The following is a 17,907-nucleotide window of genomic DNA, read 5'->3' as shown; positions in this document are numbered from 1 at the left end:
ACTAAGTTGCAATCTCAGTAGTTTGAAGGTTTAAACTTAACTATGTTAATAGATTTAAGCACACAATGTTTTAAGTAACGAAATCTGACGCAAGAATGTACTTTTTCTGAATAAATAAGCTTTTTTTACTGATTTATATGAAAATTTATGCCATTTAAAACATTATGACGCCAGGACGTATTCATCATTTAATTCAGACTATGTTTAACAAAAGGTAATCTTAAAGATACAGAATTTTAAAAAAGAAGGTAGCAGAACAAAAAGAAGAGATACTTGATAAATTAACAGAATAAAAACAAAATAAGATAAGGTTATGTTGCCATAAGATTCAGGACCTTTATCACAATTTACATGTAACATGAATAGTTGAACCTTAATTTTGTTCATCCATTTTTATAAGAGTTTTTTTTTGTTTTATTCCTTTTATATAAGATTTGTTTAAACATTCATATGGACAACTATACTCGATAGTATATCATGTGTATAAAACATAAATTTTAACCATAAAATCATGTGCTTTTAAACATATCCACTAAATTTCATGTTTTATATTATTTTATACACTTAACAATTACCATATATTTATAAATTCTAAAATGTTCTTAATTAATCGTATTATTTATAATATATTTCTCCAATTGTATTTTATAAACATAGCTATTGAATTATACTTTACAGTAAATATTTTTGCTTAAAAATTTTGGTAATATTTACTATTTTTTGTCGTCATCACAGTAATTTTTTAACTATAAAAATTCTTTTAATTTTAATATTTTATAAAGCGATAATTTCCAAGAATAGTTCTAAAATACTATTAGCATAAACTGCTGCAGTTAATTTTAAATTAAAAAATGACCTTATTGCGCTTTTTCTTAATTTAAGTTTTTTTTTGTATTTAAAAAGATTTGAGTTTTGATTTTTTCTGAACTACATCAATAAAGACGCGCAATAAAAGTTTTAATTTTTTTAGTAGGGGAGAGTGGGGTCAATTGTAACAGGGTACGATAAAATACTATTAGCATAAACTGCTGCAGTTAACTTTTAAATTAAAAAATGACCTTATTGCGCTTTTTCTTAATTTAAGTTTTTTTTTTGTATTTAAAAAGATTTGAGTTTTGATTTTTTCTGAACTACATCAATAAAGACGCGCAATAAAAGTTTTAATTTTTTTAGTAGGGGAGAGTGGGGTCAATTGTAACAGGGTACGATAAAATACTATTAGTATAAACTGCTGCAGTTAACTTTTAAATTAAAAAATGACCTTATTGCGCTTTTTCTTAATTTAAGTTTTTTTTTGTATTTAAAAAGATTTGAGTTTTGATTTTTTCTGAACTACATCAATAAAGACGCGCAATAAAAGTTTTATTTTTTTTAGTAGGGGAGAGTGGGGTCAATTGTAACAGGGTACGATTGTAACAGAGCAAAAATTTCGAGTGTTTGGTTCTAGATTTGGTTCCTAGGTGGCGCACAAGGTGTATTTAATAAATCTACATGTGACACCCCTGCTGGCAACCATTTTTACGTACTTTTGAAAGATTTACATCACTAAAGATATTTTCACGCTACCTAAGTACTTTTTTTGGTATTAGAATATTATATTGTAACAAAGTAATTTTGTTCAAACAAATAAAAATTATTAACCGAATATGTAAGTGGACACCTTAATTAACATTTAAAAAAAAAGATTAGTTTTGTTAATTAACTAGCATTGTTTTTAACAAATGAAGCTGAAATGGCGTCTTGGAGACGATTGTAACAATAAGTAAAGGGATGATTGCAACAGCTGAAAATAAATAATCTTATGTTTACAAACCATTACTTAACTCTTTAAGAACCACCTATAGTTTCCTATATCATTTACATTATGTTGCATGTGCATTATTTTATTTGTCACCTTTCACAGCATAAATTAAAATTTTTAACCCCTTAAAGTTAAAAGTTTAACCCTTTAGGGCTCTGCTCATTATTATTTTTACTCCTAAAATATCACTACTACTTTGATCAATAAAAAAATATATCACAACTATGATTATATGTATAATTAACTATGTTTTAGTTGAATTTATGAACTGTTACAATTGGATTTTGTAAGTGGGGACAATTGTAACAAGTGCACGACTGTCAAAAATTGTTAATAACTAATATAATAACATTTAAAATAAGGTTTTTTTTTCTAGTAGAGGATAGTCTACTTTACTCGTCTGTCAATTAATACTAATAATATATTGGATTTTTTGTTAGTTAAAAATAGTTAAGTAAAAAATGTTACAATTGACACCACTCTCCCCTACCTTATAAGCATTTTTTATAGCTTCATCGATGAATATTACAGAATATTCAGCAATAAATCAAAACAAAATCAGTTTTAATTGTTTTAAATTTCATTCGACTTTAAAAATATGCTACTTTGACTTGCAACGATTCTAAAGGGAAATAAAATAAAAAAAATATTAAATTAACCTCCTGTTTAATGCTTATATCATAGCAGTACTTTTTTTAAGATATGAAGCATAAACGTACCGTAAAGTAAAATATTACTGCAGGTATTTAGCTTTTAAAGAGATCATAAAGTGTATCATGGTAAAAAAAGGAGCAGGTGAGCATACATTAGAGCATTTCATTGTTATTTTACGTAAGACATTTTCAGAAGCAGTTTTATAAGTAAGCTGTATCATGAGTGCAGCTATTTTTTTCCCTACCCCATCATAATATTTCTAAAAAGAACACTCTATTCATCCTTTATCAGACGATTCCTTCCAAGAGAGAACAAAGAATAGAATCTCGAAAAACCCCTGCCAAATTTTCCCTACATTCTTTTTATCGCAAAAAGCATCCCATTGCTTTTCATCTAAGCTTTTGTCTGTGTTTTGTTATGTATTCTTTCATCAACCAAAGAAACTGAAAAAGTTTTTTTCTTTTCTTTTTTTTTTGAAATCAATTCCACATTCTTAACGATCCAAAGCATATCTTATGTTCGTGAAAAAATGTCAACTGCAGACTGCTTGTCATTTTGAAGGAAAGAATACTAAGGTGAACTTTCTTTTTAGTATTTTGAATGATCTGAGAAGCATTGATTTTTGGGCAATAACGATTTTATTATAGTTTAAAAAGGAAATCTTTGTTACTATGTAGCGCTATGGTACATTTCATTTAATAAAATGAAGTCATGAACATGACTATTATTATTTAAAGTTAGGACAAAATTTGGTATTTATATCTAAAGGCAATATAAAATTTTCTTTTTTTTTTTGTTCAAATCTAAGGTAGAATTTCTACATTTATAAAATGTTAGGACAAAGTTTCTGCTTTTGTATGAAGTTAAGATAGAATTGAACTTTCTTTTATGACGAATCCATTTTTACATATGGTCAAGGTAAAATCTCAATTTTTACATAAATTAGGGCGAAAATTCTCTTTTTTTATAAAAGGTTAGATATTTTTTCTTTTTATGTTAAATTAAGAAATTAAATAACATTTCTGTTTTTATAAAAATTTAAATTTTGCATAAAATAAAGTAAAAATTTCTTTATTGACTATGAGAGTCTGAACAAGATAAAACTTCTATTCTGTATTATTTTATCGTGCAAAAGCTGCGTTTATATCTGTTTTCTGTGTTCAAATTTCTATCTTTTATTGAATCTAAATGTATCTATTCTTATGTAAAGTTACAGTGAAATCTATTTTTATGAAAAATGAAAGGTAAAATTTCTATTCTTAACTATAAAAGAATTCTGTATTTAAAATAAAAATTTATGATATACTACAAAATGCTGATAAAATAATACAGAAATTCTGATACAAAGAAAATTTTTTTTTGATTTACAATTGTCTCTTCCTAAATAAAGAGTAATTTTTTATTTTCCATAAAGTTGAAATAAAAAACTTGAATTTTAAAATTGATAGATTTATTAATGAGTTGTGTTTCGAATATCATTTGTTATATACCCTATCTTAAAATTTCACGCAAATGTGTTGGAAAACCGACGCACACACCATTTTTAACAAGCACACGTGAACTTTCTTAACTGAAATGAATAGAGTTGTGGAGTCTTTAGAAACCACAAGGAAATAATGATTTTTTTTCTTAAAATATATGTGACTCTTTTCGTAAATATATGCGACCGCCAATTATTATTCATTTGAATAATTTTTTAACTGTTTTGCAACAGAAAAGAGGAGATATTTTTAATATTTTTGACTCAGGCATTTTAACCTAACAAGGCTATACATAAGTAGGGGAGAGTGGGGTCAATTGTAACAGGGCATGATTGTAACAGAGCAAAACTTTCGAGTGTCGGGTTCTAGATTTGGATCCTAGGTGGCGCATAAGGTGTATTTAATAAATCTGCATGTACACCCCTTCTGGCAACCATTTTTATTTCATTTTGAAAGAGTTATATCGCAAAAGATATTTTCACGCTACCTAAGTACTTTTTTTGGTATTAGAATATTATACTGTGACAAAGTAATTTTGTTTAAACAAATATAAAATTATTAACCGAATATGTAAGTGGACACCTTAATTAACATTTAAAAAAAAAGATTAGTTTTGTTAATTAACTAGCATTGTTTTTAACAAATAAGGTTGAAATGGCGTCTTGGGGACGATTGTAACAGCTGAAAATAAATTATCTTATGTTTACAAACCATTACTTAACTCTTTACCACCATAAGTTTCCTATATCATTTATATTATGTTGCATGTGCATTATTTTATTTGTCACCTTTCACAGCATAAATTAAACTTTTTAACCCCTTAAAGTTAAAAGTTTAACCCTTTAGGGCTCTGCTCATTATTATTTTTACTCCTAAACTATCACTACTATTTTGATCAATAAAAAAATATTTCACAACTATGATAATAAGTATGATTAACTACGTTTTAGTTGAATTTAGGAACTGTTACAGTTGACCCCGTAAGTGGGGACAATTGTAACAAGTGCACGACTGTCAAAAATTGTTAATAACTAATATAATAAAATGTGAAATAAGATATTTATTTTTTTTTCTATTAGAGGATAGTCTACTTTACTCGTCTGTCAATTCATACTAATAATATATTGGATTTTTTGTTAGTTAAAAATAATTAAGTAAAAAATTTTACAATTGAACCTACTCTCCCCTACGCAATTATTTCAAAATGGGTTACAGATTAAATCGGGTTTATTCTCGAATTATTTGGTTAGTATGGTTTAAGAATTATGCAGATTTGGAATAAGAACTGTTATAATGAAAGTTGCTTATATTATATTGTTAGAAATTTATTCTAAAATAGAGTGTTGTACCTTGGACAATTTTTATCGTATTCTTTTTACACAGAAATTAAATATTTACATAACGTTTGAGAAATACAATATATATTAGCCGTTATTATTCGTGATAAATTTCCGTGAACAAATTCTGTACTGCCCTTCAGTACTCGTTTTTAAGTAAGAAGTATTAGCCCAAGGTACAATATGGGCCAATACTGTTGCATTTTTTACCCTTGCACCTCTATATTGCATATATTTATTGTATATATTGTACCTATATATTTAGAGCTATATATTTAGAGCTATATATTGTGCCCTTGATTATTTGATGCTACACATTACATAACTCTTTATTTTTTTTGGGGGGGGGGGGTTCTTGATTTTTGCATTATTTAGTGGTTTTAAGTTGGGTATACATGCAATCAAAATTTATTTTGAGTGAAGTATTTACGTAACCTGCATTATTCTAAATAATCAAATACTTAATACTAAATAAAATTTATGGAAATATTATAATGCTTCATTTATTTCATTTCTTAAAAAATTTTTGTTTCTTAAAGCAGCGTAATTCGTTTTACTAAAAACAGTTATCTCCAAACTACGGCACATGAGTTGAAATTGGCTCACCAGCATCTCTAGACCAGCCTGTACAAAAATATATGGTAAAATTACCGTAATGTATCGTAATGATTTTTTTGGTAAAAAAGAAACATGATTCTAATGAAAAAAAAACATGATTCTGATGGAAAAAAAACATGATTCTGATGGAAAAAAAAAACATGATTCTGATAAATAAAACCAAAATTTACGGTATTTAAACCTTGCATTTGTTAATTTTTCTGTTCATATGAAAACTGCTTACTAGAAATTCTGGTTTTCAAAATTACTGTTTTTTTTACCCTCATAAAATAAAAATGCAAAGCTGAAAATTACCCGAATAAATAGTTTTTAAGCCAAGCTTTGAGTTATCATAATAAAATTACCAAATTTTACCACATTTACCAAATTTTATCACTTATTATAAAATTATATAATAAAATTACAACAACATATCTCTATTTTTGGGAAAAATGTAATTTAATTTATAAAATGTCTATTGCCAATTTTGAGGGAAAAAAATATTTTATTTTTTGTAAATAAATGCAGTGATGACTTGCTTTTTTTGTTTAATATAGAGCAGATTTTTCTCACAAACAATCATGATAAAAACAAACAAACGTCAAAGAAAATCGACTGTTTTGTGATGCACGGGCCGGAAGCTACCATGACAACAAGTGGAAAACTAGATAACAAAAAATTAATTCACCTACATTAGCTGGCACGACAACGACTATCGATACTTGTGAAAGCGATAAAAAGCTCTTATTTTCCTTAATATACATCCTATTTCTTTTTACCGAACCTCAATTGTTCAACTCTAATGTTGTAATGAGACTTTATTAGAATAGACACTTTCTTTTCAAATTCAACAGTACACGTTCAAAGAATAAGTTTTAAAATATATTTTCTTGCTAACAATTTTGAAATGCAGTTTTAGTTCCAAGAATAGATTCGAGTTCAAAGAATATGTTTCAAAATATTATTCGTTTTAATCTTAAATCTATTGTTCAACGTTTTTTTGCAAAAGAGGTTTTGTTGGTATTTATTCTATTTTGATTTTCAAATAATAAGTTCAAAGAGAAATTTCTGAAAGGGAATTGTGTTCAAAGCGAACACGAAACATGTTCACGGAAAATTTTGAAAAGGAAAAAAAGTTTATTAAAAATAGATCATGATAATTAATGAAATATTTTATAAAGGGTGCAATAAGGTATTTTTATTTTAATATTTTAAATATAAACTCTTTCCATGTTTTTTCGTAAAAAAATACATTTTTTGTTTAAAAGTACAGTTTTCAGTATAACATTTCTAAGAGTTTAGATTCTATTTCAGATGATATTAAAATTTATTTTATTAAAATAATATTCTCAGGTATGAAGAAAAATTCTAGTTCGCAAAGATTGTATCTATAGAACAGATAAGAAAAAGTTTTTCTTAAACTTACACAAAATTCTTTTAAAAAGCAGATAGCAATTTATGAAAAAAATAAAAAATAAATAAAATAGTTTATTAACGAAATAATTTTTAAAATATTATTTCTTCAAAATTTTACGATATATTTGATTTTAAAGAATATACATTTTCAAATAAATCCTTTGGCTCCAAAAATAGATTCGTTTTCAAATATTATAATAAACTAGATTTAGTTCAAAAGACATATTTTAAAATATTATTTCTCCTAACCAAAAATCAGTTGTTCAATGCTAGTTCGGTAATGTGACAAGTTTCATTTAAGCAAAATGTGTACTTTAAGTATTCTGAGAATAATTGAATTATAAAATATTTTTTTTCAAATAAAGATATTCTAATGATAAGTAACATTATCCGTTTACACTGAGAAAAACAGTATGATAAAATATGATAAAATTTATGGCAGAATTTGATGTCTGCCAAAATAGGACAAAATTTATCATCTTTCTGGCTCTATGGGAACACCAAAAACCTCCATAATTTTCAGCGAAGCATTGTGTTTAATTTAGCAATAAAATATGGTTTCATAACATGTGATAAAACTTGGTAAATATATTAAGATTTGTTCTCTCAACCATTATATATTAGAGCATGACATCAAAACCAGTTATTCGACCACTGGCGGTTAAGGAAATGGGCAAAATTGGGAGAATGTTTCTCCCCTACACACAGTTCCCCTATCTATTAACATGGGAAAACCGGTTTTGCTATGCAGAGAAGAATGCAGCTTAAAATGCGACTTTTTACGTGCAGAACCGTCAGTGGGTTAAAATTATTTTTCAGTTTTGCATTTTTTACTAAATATGTGGTAATAAGAACTATGATTTTGAAAACATGAATCTCCGATAAGCCGTTATTGTATGAACGGAAAACTAACACATGAATTGTTTAAATACCGTAACTGCATAATTTTTCTCCGTGTAGACTGAATTCTTAAATAATAGTCTCCCTTCTTGAAAGTATACACTGAAAATTTTTATAAAATCTGAAAACCATGTTCAGAATATATTTATGAAGGTAAAAATAAATTATAAAGTTTAGTTTCAGTGAACCAGATAGTTTTTTACTAATTAAGCGTATTAAAACTTTAAGTTAGTTTTACATAAACTCTTAAAATATTTCGTAAGCTTCAGGAAGTTTTGGAGAAAGAATTTAGACGAATTTTAGTAAATAAGCCAGGTTTGTCATTGCATGTGATGAAATAAAGCATTCTTATATAAATTGGAACATTTCTCAATATTGTTTTACATGGACGAATCATTCATACATATAGTATCATCGACATAATACTATAAGTGTTATTTACAACAAAATATTTATATTCAAAGTGTTTATAACTCAAGACGTTACTTATAGTATCATCGACATAATACTATAAGTATTATTTACAACAAAATATTTATATACGAAGCATTTATAACTCAAGACGTTACTTATAGTATCATCGACATAATACTATAAGTATTATTTACAACAAAATATTTATATACAAAGCATTTGTAACTCAAGACTTTCCTACGTACTTTGAAGGTCTTATAAAAAATTAAACCTTCCATTTAGCTTTAATTTATTCATTGCTTCTAATTTTTAGATAATCATTTCATAAACGTGTCATAAATAAAAGTATGCTTATTTTATTATAATATAATAGTGATGATTGTTAACATTTTATGGGATTCAGATATTGATATACCAAATAATACATTGTTTTGATAGTCTTTGGAGGTTTTTAAACTTTAAACAGATTCTATATACTTTCTGTACAACCAAAAAGAAAGAAAATAATACGCTAAACGATATGTTTAAAACACAAATCTATTTTGAGTATTCGAATTCTGTAAATATTGTTACGCTGTCGTGTATATATTTACTTCTTATATTTCATGTCTTTATAATTTTAGTTTTTTATTTGCATATTTATATTTTTTATAATATTATGCAGTGTTGTCTTCTCAACACCAATTTTTGCCACTGCATTTTTTATGCATAAAATTAATTGACTTTTGATAAAATTCCTTTTATTTTTGATAACTTTTTTCGCATTTTAAATTTTTCGAAAACAACTTGCGAGCTAAATTAACATTGTGAAAATTTTCTTCTTTCTTCATTTTTAGTAAACTGAATACTATTAAATGCATTTTGTTCAGAAGCTTATCTACAAAACAAATATAATGTTATTTTGTTAAAAATCATAATTGTTCGTCTAAAAAGTGACTAAGAAAATAATACATATGTGGCCTAAGAAAATTTATAATTCAATCCCGCAAGGGATACATGCATACCATTAAAATTGTAGAAGTCATGCATTTCTGTTACAAACAACCGAAAGATGAATATAACAAAGGGACCTTTTTGTTCAGAAGCTTATCTACAAAACAAATATAATGTTATTTTGTTAAAAATCGTAATTGTTCGTCTAAAAAGTGACTAACAAAATAATACATATGTGGCCTAAGTAAATTTATAATTCAATCCCGCAAGGGCTACATGCATACCATTAAAATTGTAGAAGTCATGCATTTCTGTTACAAACAACCGAAAGATGAATATAACAAAGGGACCTTTTTGTTCAGAAGCTTATCTACAAAACAAATATAATGTTATTTTGTTAAAAATCATAATTGTTCGTCTAAAAAGTGACTAACAAAATAATACATATGTGGCCTAAGAAAATTTATAATTCAATCCCGCAAGGGCTACATGCATACCATTAAAATTGTAAAAGTCATGCATTTCTGTTACAAACAACCGAAAGATGAATATAACGAAGGGACCTTTTCAAAACCTTATAGTCATTTAAAACTTGGTAACATCTTCATCATAAATAATGAAGTCATATCGAAAGTCTACACTTCAGTAGTTGCTTTAGATTCTCAAGATAATATTCTAATTAGGAGTAATCATATTTTTTCGAAAATAATTTGTAAGCTGCATTAACATTATGAACATTTTCATTTTTAGCAAAATCATTACTATAAATTGCATTTTGTTAAGTAGCTTTTCTACAAAAATATATATTGTTATTTTGTTAAAGATCATAATTGTTAAATATAAATATGAGGCCGAAACAAATTTATAATTCAATCCCACGAAATCTAAATACATACCATTAAAATTGAAGAGCTCATACAGTTCTGTTATAACCAACCAAAAGATGAATATGACGCAGAGATCTTATAGTCATTTAAAACTTGGTAACATCTTCATCATGGATAATAAAGTCATTCAGGAAGTGTGCATTTCAGTAGTTGCTTTAGAATATCAACATGATATTCTAATTGGGAATAATCATATTTTTTTAAAACAATTTGAGAGCTGCATTAACATTATGATTATTTTTTTTGCCTTCTTCATTTTTAGTAAAATTATTACTATAAAATGCAGTTTGCTACTAAACAAATATAATTTTATTTTGTTAAAGATCATGATCTGAAAAGCGAGAAAGAAAATTATGTATATGCGGCAGAAACAAATTTATAATTCATTCCTGCAAAGGCTAGATGCATACCATTAAAATTGAAAGTCATACAGTTCTCTTATAGCCAACCGAAAGATGAATATGTCAAAAGGATCTTTTCAAAACCTTATAGTCATTTAAAACTTGGTAACATCTTCATCATAGATAATAAAGTCATATCGGAAGTCTGCACTTCAGTAGTTACTTTAGATTCTCAAGATAATATTCTAATTAGGAGTAATCATTAACAGACATTTTCCTGAGTGGTAAAATGCTAAACGGAAGTTAAATTTCGTTGCCTTTAACATATTATTCAAGACACTCTGGGAAGTTATTTCTGTTTCAGTAAAACTTGAGAGCCAGGAACTTGGTACATTGGTTTTCCATTCCTCTGGGAAAAGGTTTGGCACGATTCTAAAACTTGAGTCTTTCCGATTGATACCTAATTACTGATGCGAAACGATTCTTACAGGAATCAAATAGTTCTAAAGTGTTTGTGAAGGGATGATTCGAAAGGAATAAAGACCAGCGCTGTTTACGCTAGAATTGGTAGTAACATTTCGTGGAATTTTGAAAAAGGTTGGCACGAAAGCTGAAGATTCTTTCAGTGGGAATTTGTTAAGGTTTAAATATTTAATCGGAATAAAAGGTAACATTAAGGTGTAGGTTGACTAAAATTATTTTTAAAGGCGATTTTTAATACAGTATAATCCAATAATTTTGTAATGCGAAAAAACCTTATTTTAGTTGCATTGAAATAAGATTTTGATGTAGATTTAATGTTGTAAAATATTAAATATTTGATCTAAATTGAAGGGATATAATTTAAGATATATGTTCTCTAAAATATTACCTTTAAAGGGGATTTACAACACAACAAAATCCGAAAATTAAGTATGCTAAAAATTCTTATTTTTTTAACATTAAAATAGGAGTTTTATGTAGATGAAAATTAGATTAATTGTTGTTTAAGTCTAAATATTTGATCTTAATAAAAGGTTAGTTAAAGCTTAGGTTCATTAAAATCATTTTTAAAGGGTATTCTTAGTACAATATAATCCCATAATAGTGAAAATATATCCTTTTATCTATATTATGGACAGTGCATACAAGCGTTAAAATTTTAACAATCAATATTTTCGCTCGACATAATTAACGCGAGCTTTTAGTTTAGTTAGTTAACGAGAACTTTTTGTTTAGACACACTTTCTCCAGAAGTTGTATTTTTAATTAACACTAATTATTAGTATTGCTTCGAGAGAGATAGGTATTTTATAAATAACCTCACTTTTTTCAACTATTGCAGATTTTAGAGCACTTTTCCTTGGTAATGTTTCCAGATCGATAATTTATAAGTTTTTGTGTCATAATTTCATACTATGCTTCAATTATAAACTTTATTGTTACTTATTAACAAACAATATGGTAGGTGGCAGCTACTTTGCACCAAATAGTGAAAAATAACATCTTGGTGTTTCGCAGCACAAGAAACTATCCTTGATTTTCGTGAAGTGAAACACTGAGTGAAACATCAATTTAGTGTAAAGTAGTTTCCACTATTTTTCATATTAACACTGCATTACAGAGAAACACCGAACTTACGCTTATAACTAGTTCCACTAGACATCAAGATTACAAAATGCTGGAATGCGGTAAAATTTACCGTGTTTTACCGAAGGGATTCGGTAATGATTTTGGTAAAATTAACAAAAAATATGGTTCTTTTAAAATGTGATATAGTTTGGTAAAAGTGGTAAAATTTGATTATTTTATTATGATACGTTAGAATATGACATACAAACCATTTATTGGGTATAATATAGAATTCAGTTTTTGCATATTTTACCAAATATGCGATAAGAAGAATTATAATTTTGGAACCCAGAATTTTCGACAAATCTCAGTTTAGACATAAAACTGAAGAGGAACATAGATCTACTGCTCAGCGATTGACCACAGGACTTTCGATTCCATGGGTTTTGCAAGCACGTATACACCGAAGAGCCATTACAGTATGACCACCCTCCATCTATAACAATGGGCTCACCCAGGTTTTCATGGTTTCTCGCCCAGGAACAATGTTTTCATGGAGCACATTAGGACCCATGATCCTCTTAGAATCCCCTGACGTCTGTAAGCTACTTGAACATAGCTGCAGACCAGGTTCACCCATTCATGGCAACAGTTTTTCCTGCGGGGGATGGTGTTAACCAACAGGATAATGCACCATGTCATAAGGGTCGAATCGACATTGATTCGTTCGAGGAACATTCCAGTGACTTTTAAGTCATGTCTTGGCCCCCAAATTCACCCGACCTTAATCTAACAGAGCATTTGTGGTCCTACTTGGAAAACCAAATTCATGCTGCTACGCTACCCCTTCGCAATGTGAGGGAATTGCAGGACCAGTTGGTGAGCGCTTTATACCAGATACCTCAGACTACCTATCAGCACCTTGTGGAATCAATGCCACGGCGGGTGCTAGCAGTTTTGAGGGCTAAAGGTGGTCCTAATGTAATGTTATTAGCAGGGTGGTCATAATGCAATGGCTCTTCAGTGTATATCATGTACTCGTTGTGTCTTAGCGGAGTTGAGGAATATATTTAAAAGCAGTTTGCATGAAACACCTAGTATTTTAATAAGATCGCACAGAACATCGAAGTATCTAAAACAAGATTTCTTTAAAATTTTGCATTACTGAAAATTAGCAATTAAAAAAATTATTATTAACATTAATTTCTTTGAAAATAGTAATCTTCTTTAAAATTAATATTTCTTGATATTACCAAAAATTTTAATTAAAATTGCTCCTTCTCATTAGAATTTTAAATTTTGCTATTTATGTAAATAAAACATGGATTGCCAGAAGTTTGTCTTTGATTTGTTATCTGTCAACATTTAAAAAAGCTCATTGAATAGCGGCAAGTTTTTTAATGGTACGAAATAAAAAAAATCCTTCTGATAGAATAATTTATTTAAAATTTTAATTATTGAAAAGTTAGGATTAGCAAACTTATTATAAACATTAAATGTGAAACATCGATCTTATTCAAACATATCTTAACTTACAATAATTACTATTTTTTTAATGTTACGAAGTGAAATTATATTTATAAAAAGCTAATATTTCCAACAAGTAAGATAAATTTTAAACATTATTCCAAAATTAGAAATTAATTTCTTCTTTGCATTTGAGTTCTGTAGAAGGAAAGAACTATTATGCTAATTAATTTTTTGCAAAAACAATTACTTACTACGCCGTTTCTTGATATTTTTAAACTACATAAAGTTAAGGAAAGCACTTAAGAGGAATGTTTTCATTTTAATTAAGGCTTTCTCATATTTCTTGTTTAACGTAAAGCATTTAAATTGTGAACATTATAAATAAATTAAAAAAATTTTGTTTGATTTTTTTTACTTTCTAATTTAGCCTTAATATGTTGCAAAAGCGAATAAGAATATTCATAAACATTACTATTTAATTTTGTAACTGAACTATTTATGTACTAAAACAATTGGTATGCCTGTTTTACGCGGTGATTAATTATCATAATTTGAAATGTTTGTTATTATACAAAATTTGAATATAAAATATTAATTAAATTATTTCTTTAAATGTTTTTAACAAATTTTGTGATTTTATATCTGTTTATAATAAAGACGTCTAGGTTTCCAAAGTAATTTTGAGTTAAATTTAATGCAAGCAGTTATTATTAAAAATATAATCTCCTAAGTAAATTAATTTAAAAGTTAATCATAATCTCATAAAGTTTTATTGAACTTACTATCTTTTTATTTTACAAAATTTAGAAAAAATAACATTTATTTATACTTGTTAAATATTCTTTCCTAAACGTTTATCTGTTTAATTTGTTTCGTATTCCTATAGTTATATTTTAAAGTCTACATGCATAATAATAACGCTATTATTACGATGTAAATAACATAAAAAGTGTCAAAAGCGCCAATCTGTAATTAATAATTTTTTAAAAACTAGGTGCTGATTTTTAAACAAAAAATGAGCTTTCATTAACAAATTGGAGATTTTAAAAATTCTTAATATTAAAGGAATAGCTAAGTTGTTCATTTTATCAATTATTTCAGTCATTTTCAGTTCCACCACAAAGCCGTTAAGTCTGAATGATCTACGCTGTTAGAATTTCCATTCTAAAATTATATTAAAATAACCAGTCTGCCCATTTAACTAACCGTTAAATTAAAGATAAAAACATTTTTTTACAGTTCTGAAACTGTTTCACTAATTGTATGATTAAAAAACCACGAATGCAAAACTGTACGGATTTTTAACCATTTACTACTAGCATGATTTAAAAACCTTAAAAAAGAAATTTAACTGGACATTGGAGATAAGCTTTTCGTTAGGTAATGGAGACTTTAGTAAGGTTGTGGTTGAGTTGTGTTTATCAAATGATGCGTGGAATATGGTTTAATTACTTTATCTGGTTGTTTTAATATAGTAAAAGATGGGGAATACTTTTAGTTTCAGATTCATAATGCTACAATCTATGCAGCAATGAGGGTATCGTATTATATTAGACCAGGGGGACAAATTAGGCAGTGCAAAGACGCTGCAAACACGTCATGTGTTGTAAGGGAAATGAAAAAAAATATTGTGGTGTCAACGCTGGGATTCGAACTCCCGTTCTATTGGTCATAAGAATGACAGATTACCCCTCTCGGCTACATGTACGCACTTGTAAGGAATTAAGTAGTTTTCTTAGATGGCTCTTGTTGGTGCGATAAAACTCTGGTTGCTTAACTCTATTTTTCGAAGCAAATGATAAATGGTTTTCTCAAAGTTAACAGTTTGAATACCATATTACATAAGGTTATTTGACTGTATTGCTTGAATACGGTCAAATAACAATTAAATAAATTGTTATTTAACCATTTTTTCCGAGAAATTTCTAACAGTGTAAAACACACATAAGATAAAAATAGAATCGAAATATTAATTTTTGCGACTATTTATTTGCATCTTTACCAAATGTTAATGGAGAAAAAAAGGTAATTTTTAATCATAGTATATTCAGCGTGTTTTACTGTAAAATTTGCAAACCGTTTAAATTGATAATCGATAAAGTATAATTCACATCAAACTTAACTCGATGAATATGAATGAGGTGCGCATCGCAAATTTGCCTTAGACTAAATGCAGTGGTAAAATGATCACACGCAAACATAATTTTATTTTGCATCAAATGAGATTAGCAAGGAGCAAAACAAATTAGAATGGTATACACATTTATTATACAAGAGAAACACTCATAAATATGTAAGAGAGCACTTCTCTATATTTCTAGAAATAATCCATTCAAAGTTTTTTTTGTTGGAATATATGTTGAAATTCTTATATTTAAAGATGAAACTAATTTAGAAGTCACTTTAGTAGTGAAAATACGACAAGGAGTTTCATTAAAAAAAAAACCAATAAGGATTTTTTTTCAACTGCAAAATCAATTACTCGTAAAAAAACAATATGACTAATAAATTTAGAAAAGAAGATTTATAACATAAGTTGTTCTGCAGCAAACAGCATGCTTTACCCTAGAGTAACTGAGAAAAATATAACAACGAAAATTAACCGAAAGCAAACTTTCTATGAAATGGTACGTCATACGTTATTTAAAGAGAACTAACTGTAAGTACTCATCAAGCAAGAATCGTACCGAGTTACATAATTAGTACTATTTCAAAAATATGAGACACTAAGAAAAAAAAATTATCAAAACTAACAGTAAAATTTACCTTGTTTCTGACTTTATGGGAACACGAAAAAGCTCGAAAATTATTACCGAAGCTCTTTGGTAATGAATTTTACAAAATTAACAAAAAAATATAGTTCTATAGTATTTGATTAAATTTTGTAATTTGTTAATTTTACCATGATGCCTTAGAGTTTGGAATAAAAATTATTCCAAGCTCTTTTTCAAATTCTTTTATTCGGTTAAATTTACTTTTAACCCCTTAACGATCGGTTAATTTTCAAGAGGACGGTCATAAAAGTGCCTATTTTTTGACTTTTGTGTTTGTATTACGTATTTAATTGATGCTGCAACTAGTTTAAAATAAACTAACTATCTACAATTACCTTAAAAATATCCTGGTACTGCCATCAGGTATGTAAAATGAGAAATAAAATGTTTTTCGGGCAAAAAAAATGAATAAGTTTTATTCTTATTGGCGCGTTACTACTGAACACTCCAGCCCGTCAATATCACGGGAGCGAGAAACAGCGGGTGAAATCTCACCCCGTCATTTTCACGGGAGCGAGAAGGAAGGGGGTTAAGTTTTGTGTTTTTCAATAAATGTGTGATAATAAGAAACTATAATTTTGAAAACAAGAATTTCTTGTAAACAGTTACCATATGAAGTGAAAAATTTACCAAATGAATAGTTTAAATATGGTGTATTTTGGTTTTATTAACCAAAATTATGTTTTTTTTTTTTTACCAGAAATGTGACTGGCTGACAGTAACTTCCGAGTAAGGCATGTTTTTCTTTGATCAGATGTGCTTTTTTTAAATCTCATTACATACTTAGATATACTATGGTTAGATATGACAGTATCGTAAAATCCAGAAATGTTCTCATTGATTCAGAACTTTTAGATGCTATTGTACAGTTGTTGGAGTTTGTATGCTATTGCATCAGTTTGATGAGCTCACTGCATTGATTCTAACAACACCAGAGCTTGCACCATATTTTTAAAATAATAGAGTACGAGGAACTAGAGCATCGTGAAAAAAATTAATGTATCTAGTATACTAATTAATAATTAGTGACTGTACTAACTAATATTAATTAGTTACTGCACTTTTGATTAACTAGTAGCTGTACTAATGATAAATTAATAACTGTACTAGTGATTAATTAGTAACTGTACTAAATAATCCTAATTAGTTACTGTACTAATGATTAAGTAGTAACTGTACTAACGAAAAATTAATAACTGTACTAATGATTAATTAGTAGTTGTACTAAAGAATAATTAGTAATTGTACTACAGATCTAAAGATTAATTAGTAACCGTATTAATTAAACTTCACTAAACTTGGTTATATGTTTTAATGTTCAGTTTGAACGGAAGCGAAATTCAGTTTAACA

At 27.5% G+C, this 17,907-nt stretch overlaps 1 protein-coding gene across 2 annotated transcripts in view; it reads right to left on the bottom strand.

Annotated features, from left to right (window-relative positions):
• The window catches only part of LOC107436508 (potassium voltage-gated channel protein Shal-like), a 277,559-nt gene that overhangs the window by 189,014 nt on the left and 70,638 nt on the right, over positions 1 to 17,907 (bottom strand). The window lies entirely within an intron of this gene.

The sequence above is a fragment of the Parasteatoda tepidariorum genome, chromosome 9 (assembly GCF_982258835.1).
Source record: "Parasteatoda tepidariorum strain Cologne lab strain chromosome 9, Ptep-v5.0, whole genome shotgun sequence".
In the NCBI taxonomy this organism is placed as follows: domain Eukaryota; kingdom Metazoa; phylum Arthropoda; class Arachnida; order Araneae; family Theridiidae; genus Parasteatoda; species Parasteatoda tepidariorum.
The sequence above is the reverse complement of the archived record's forward strand: the minus strand, read 5'-3'. Positions and strand labels throughout refer to the sequence as shown.